Genomic DNA, 6000 nt, shown 5'->3' on the forward strand with positions numbered 1-6000 from the left:
TGCCCCCCCCTTCTGTCATGTGCACTCATGTTCTCTCTAATATAAATAAATGAATTTAAAAAAATAAAGTGGGGGGATCCCTGGGTGGCGCAGCGGTTTGGCGCCTGCCTTTGGCTCAGGGCGCGATCCTGGAGACCCGGGATCGAATCCCACGTCGGGCTCGCGGTGCATGGAGCCTGCTTCTCCCTCTGCCTGTGTGTGTCTCTCTCTCTCTCTCTCTCTCTCTCTCTCTCTCTCTCTCTGTGACTATCATAAATGAATAAAAATTTAAAAAAAAATAAAGTGTACAGTGTGATGATCTGATATACATACATGTTGTGAAAGTATCCCCCTTGCATTGAATTGACACATCCATCACCTCACAGATTTACTTATGTATTTATTTTTGTTGTTGTCGGGAACATTTAAGTTCCACTCTTAGCAGATTTCAGTTACACAACAGAGGATTATATACTAGAACCACATTGTCATACATTAGATCTTGCTTATCTTGGTATGTTTGCACTCTCTTCCCAACCTACGTTTCTTACTCCTACATTCTTGTTCTCTTTCTCCAATTAGTATGAAGACTTTTGTTTTTTTTGTTTTGGTTTTTTTTGGGGGGGTGTTTTTTTGTGTGTGTTTTTTTGTTGTTTTTTTGTTTTTTGTTTTGTTTTTTTTTTTTTTTTTTTTTTGTATGAAGACTTTGAATAAGATACTTGACCTTTCTGGTAGATCAATATTGTCATTGCCAAATTAAGAAGGTTAAACTCTTAGAGTGTTATTTTTAAAGAGCTTAAAGATATTAAATAAATATAAAGTGATCATGTGTCTGAAGATGTATTCTCATTAACAAGGGACCCAACAAGATCGTAAGCCTCATCCAAGGAGAATTGGGGAGCGCCAGGTATTTACAGTGGCTGAAAGAATGAATGCTTGAACAAGCTTGCTAATATAGATACAAAATTGGTTAATATTCTCTAGCACAACAAAGCTGTAACTTTTGGGGTTACCTTTTCTATAAGGACAAAAATCATTTGCACCTCTATGAGACTAAATTCATTTACATTACTATCATTTGTATTACTATACATTAAGATCTACCCTCATAGAGTTGTATAATACCTGGATGCTAAAAAATAGTAAATATGAAGTCAAAAAAAGTGAGCATTCCTAGAGAATCAGAGACTCCCCGAGAATGCATGTGAAAGAAAACCCAGCAGGACCCCAGCAGGGCAAACACATCCCTTTGTTTATTTCCAGGTTTTGGATATTTTTTTAATATTTTTTTAAATTGTTATTTATTTATGAGAGAGAGAGAGAGAGAGAGAGAGAGAGAGAGAGAGAGAGAGGCAGAGACACAGGCAAAGGGAGAAGCAGGCTCCATGCACCGGGAGCCCGATGTGGGATTCGATCCCGGGTCTCCAGGATCGCGCCCTGGGCCAAAGGCAGGCGCCAAACCGCGGCGCCACCCAGGGATCCCTGGATAATTTTTCTTAACAGAACTAAAAGTCCTATAAATTTTAAAACAAAGCTTCCTTAGAACCTTCCAATTATAAATGAGTATTTAAAGTGAACAAAAAGGAGATATGCTACTTCGATGCTTAGCCAACTGTCATCTACTCCATGCATTTTGTTTACGTTGTATGAAACCAATATTTTTCCAGGGAAGAAAACTGAATGTTTTCTCCCATTTCATATTTTAATTTGAAGGTTATTAAATTCAGTCTGCCCACTTATTAATTTTTTTACATTTTAGCTTTCTTCTCTTTTGAAGTCTTTGTTGAAAATACCCTCATATAATCTGTCTTATTTATGGAGACATGGTTTGCATTTCTTTATTTTTAATAGCTTAGCAATTCCCTCCTCCATTATAAAAATACATAGAAATTTTCAGAAGATAGAAAATACAAAGAAATTTTTTTACAATACTCACAGTTCCATTTTAAGAAATGTATTTTTAACAGGTGAGAATTTTAGTTCCCAGCTCTAGTGTGTAGGAACTGGAGCCATGACCCCACTCCCCTTGCTTGTTGAATGCCAACCACACTGACTGTCTTTCAAAGTCTCTTCCTTGATTTGCTTCCTTCCACCCTTGCACACAGTGTCACACTATTTCCTTTCTGCCTGGTTCACTCTTCTCTCCTCTCTCTGCCCTCATAATATCCTACTCATCTTTCAGATCTCAGTTTGCTTCACTTCTTCAGAGAGGCCTTCCTTGACTCGTTCCTCCTCCCTCCAGACTAATAGACTTTCCTGGCATTGCATAGTATCCTGCTTAGCACTTGCGACCCATGCAATTTAACATTTGTTTCTGTGATTATTTGACTAATTAATATTTATCTCCTGCAATATACTCTTTGCTTGGGTCTCTGTCTGGTTTTGCTCACCACTTTCCATTGAGCCCATAGGTGATCTTCAGTCATATTTTGAGTTGAATATAATATGGCCCATGTCCCCACATGTTGGAGCTGCAAGGAACGTTAACCTGAGGCTGTCAGACTGCGATTTCCTCCCTTCCCCACAGAATCATCCAGGACCCTGAGACTTGGTAGGAGTCAGGGAACTGGACTATGGGGTTATTGTCTTTTTCATCATGGCTCCTCATTGAGCAGTGATGCTCAGATGTACTTGTGCCTCATGACTGCGTAGGCAATGTTGCCCCAGGTAGACTGTCTTCCACTGACAGACGTTCCCATCTTGCTACCCACTGGGGGGATAAAGTGCCAAGAAAAGGACTCCTCTCCACCATCCTATCCTTCCCACTCCAGTCTTCACCTTCTTTTCTGATTCTGAGGAAACTTAAATTTCCTCCTAGATTCAGCTGCTTTCCCTTCTTTATCTTCGGGGTTTCCTCAGCTGGAGCACTCCCTCCCCAACCTCCATCTTCTGATCTGGGAAGAATCCTCTTTCATAGGCTTTTAGAAGAAGCCAATTTTTGTGGGATAGGATTAGGGAAAGATGCTACTACTGTTTAGATTTTTCAGTTACTCTGTTATACAGTTATGTGTATTTTTTTTAAACTTTTTTTTAAATTTTTATTTATTTATGATAGTCACACACACAGAGAGAGAGAGAGAGAGAGGCAGAGACACAGGCAGAGGGAGAAGCAGGCTCCATGCACCGGGAGCCCGATGTGGGATTCGATCCCGGGTCTCCAGGATCGCGCCCTGGGCCAAAGGCAGGCGCCAAACCGCTGCGCCACCCAGGGATCCCGCTATGTGTATTTTGAAGCAAAATTGGGGCTGTGTTGTCTATCCTCTCTTATAATTCATTTTCTCCATTTACTAAATTGTGTTTCCCTATATTTTCAAATATTGAGAGCATGATTGAGAATATAGAATTCCCTAGAAAGATGTCATCTAATTTATTTAACATGGCCATTGGTGATGGGGCATTCCTGGTTCCTTAGTGTAGCAGGTACAATTCTTTGTGCCTACTTCTAGTCTTGTGTTCTGCTGACAGACCTCTCATCCTGCTCTACTGTCACACCAAATCATACTGCCCCAGGACATACTATGCTTTTTCACCTCCACCTCTCAACTCCTGGGGTTTCCTCAGCTGGAGAACTCCCTCCCCATCTGGTAGAGTCCTTATTCTTCAAACTGGTGCCATTTCCCCGTAATGCTTTTCTTAATGCACCAACCCAGGCCTAACACCCTTCTTCTGGGCTCCTAAAGCATCCACATCATGTCACTATTGTTGCAGCACATTTTCTTGGATTTATCCTTTGTGAATATTTCAGTCCTCTTTGCTAGATTTTAGGGTCTTTGAGGGCAAAAAATGTGGTATATAGAGATGTTCCATAAGATAGGCTGAGGAGACACAGATTACGGAGAGCACTTTTTCCCTATTGTTTCACTTGCTTGGGGGTATGTACAGCTTCTTAGGATGGTTTTCAATTTACCTGTTCTGGAATTTGTTACATTCATAATGGGGATTTCTGACATTCTTCATCTAATAAATGCAATGTTGCCCAATCCCCACGATGTTGATAAATGTTTTGGCCTTTTTATTTCCTTTACCAGGTAGGCTACAGTTATAACTGTTTCTTTTACTTTGAGCAGACTTAGATGAGGATCCCAGGTTTCATGCATCCTGGCATGTTCCGTCCTGCCATTTTCCAGCTCTCTTTTCCAGATTCCATCCTTTTCTGGCAAATAACCATACTCTTCCTAATGATAACAAGAATCTTTCCCTCAATACATTCTTGTAGACATGCCACAAAACTGCTTGCTTAAGTTTTTTCCTGTTTGTAAAACAATTCAGTAAAGCGTATTTATCATGCTCTCTCTCTCCTAGAATTGTGAGATTTCTATAACTTTTTTTAAATTCAAGTTCTGCGACTAAATATCTAGTTCAAGCTCATGCTGATCATTTTGAATTTAATGTTTCTTTTTTTTTTAAATATTTTTTTTAATTTTTTTTATTTATGATAGTCACAGAGAGAGAGAGGCAGAGACACAGGCAGAGGGAGAAGCAGGCTCCATGCACCGGGAGCCCGATGTGGGATTCGATCCCGGGTCTCCAGGATCCGCCCTGGGCCAAAGGCAGGCGCCAAACCGCTGCGCCACCCAGGGATCCCGAATTTAATGTTTCATGTTGTTTCCAGTGTTAATCTGAGATTGTATTTGCCCTGAAGACAAAGGACTATGCCAAGGGTAGATACCGTTTCTTTTGTATTTAGTACAACGTTGACATACATGCTCGATAAATATTGCATTAAACTTGGGTTAGGATAGTTTTTAAACAGTGGTAGGGGGCAGCCCGTGTGGCTCAGCGGTTTAGTGCCGCCTTCGGCCCAGGGTGTGATCCTCGAGACCCTGGATCGAGTCCCGGCTCCCTGCGTGGAGCCTGCTTCTGCCTCTGCCTGTATCTCTGCTTCTATCCCTCTGTGTCTCTCATGAACAAATAAATGGAATCTTTAAAAAAATAAAATAAAATAAGCAGTGATAGGTTCTCTCACCATAGATTTAGTTCCATTTTATTATAAAAACCTTTGGTCTTAAGACTTGCTTAGAGCAGGATACTTGGTCATTCTATCACAGGTAGACACAGGTAGATATTAGTGTCAGCCACGTGGGGAAAGGAAGGTAGTTTGGGCTGGGGTGGTGGAGGTGGTAAGTGGAAGGATTTGAGAAACTGTGATGGATTAGTTATAGGGTGTGTGTGTGTGTGTGTGGTGTGCTGGGGCGGAGGGGATGAGAATTCATGCTTTGAATAATTGATGGCAGTTAATCTCCAAAAGATTTCTAGGTCAGAGGACTCAACTGCCTAGACAATATGCAGATGCCGCCGCTGCCAGTTTGGGCTCTTTGCATTCCTCTTTTGTAGCTGTCGTGAAGATCCTACGCTGGGTTAATGTCTTCATACTTTTGCACACTTAACCTTTCTTGGTTACAACCAGATTCCAATTCTTCTTTCCCCCGTTTACTCTCAGTTCACCATGACCGGATTTGGGTTTTCTTGAACATCCTCAAATATTTAAGGACAGTTATTTAGGATATGTAGCATCTTCAAGTGGGTGATCTTTGCTATTCCAACGCTTTCTAGTTTCATTTTTGGAAAACCTGGAGAAAAAAGGGATGACTGGGGGGTTTCACAGGAGAATAGAAAACCTCCGCCAAGAGGTAGGCACACCGCCTCTTGGAAAAGGGGACTTGTGGTTGCCACTGTTATTTGTAGATGAATAATAATAATAATAGTTATTTGTAGATGAATAATAAAAGGTAACCTTCCGAAAAGGTCACATGTAAAATCCTAATTTATAAGTTACAAGTTGAAAAGTCATAAAAGAATAGGCATTTTGGCCCCCTCCCCCTGCCCTCTCCCTGTTGGTTCGAGGACCTCGGAGGTTCCCCGGGGAACATCTCAAACCTCGCACGCGGCAGAGCCGGGGAAAGCCTGGGAGGAAGGCCGCCCGCTCCCTAGGCCTCCTGGCAAGTTCCACAGCCACGGAAGTCGCAGGAGGCGCGCCTTGGGGGGCCCCCACCTCCGCATGCACCTGCCGGGATCCTGAGC

Source organism: Nyctereutes procyonoides, unplaced genomic scaffold (assembly GCF_905146905.1).
Source record: "Nyctereutes procyonoides isolate TBG_1078 unplaced genomic scaffold, NYPRO_anot_genome, whole genome shotgun sequence".
In the NCBI taxonomy this organism is placed as follows: domain Eukaryota; kingdom Metazoa; phylum Chordata; class Mammalia; order Carnivora; family Canidae; genus Nyctereutes; species Nyctereutes procyonoides.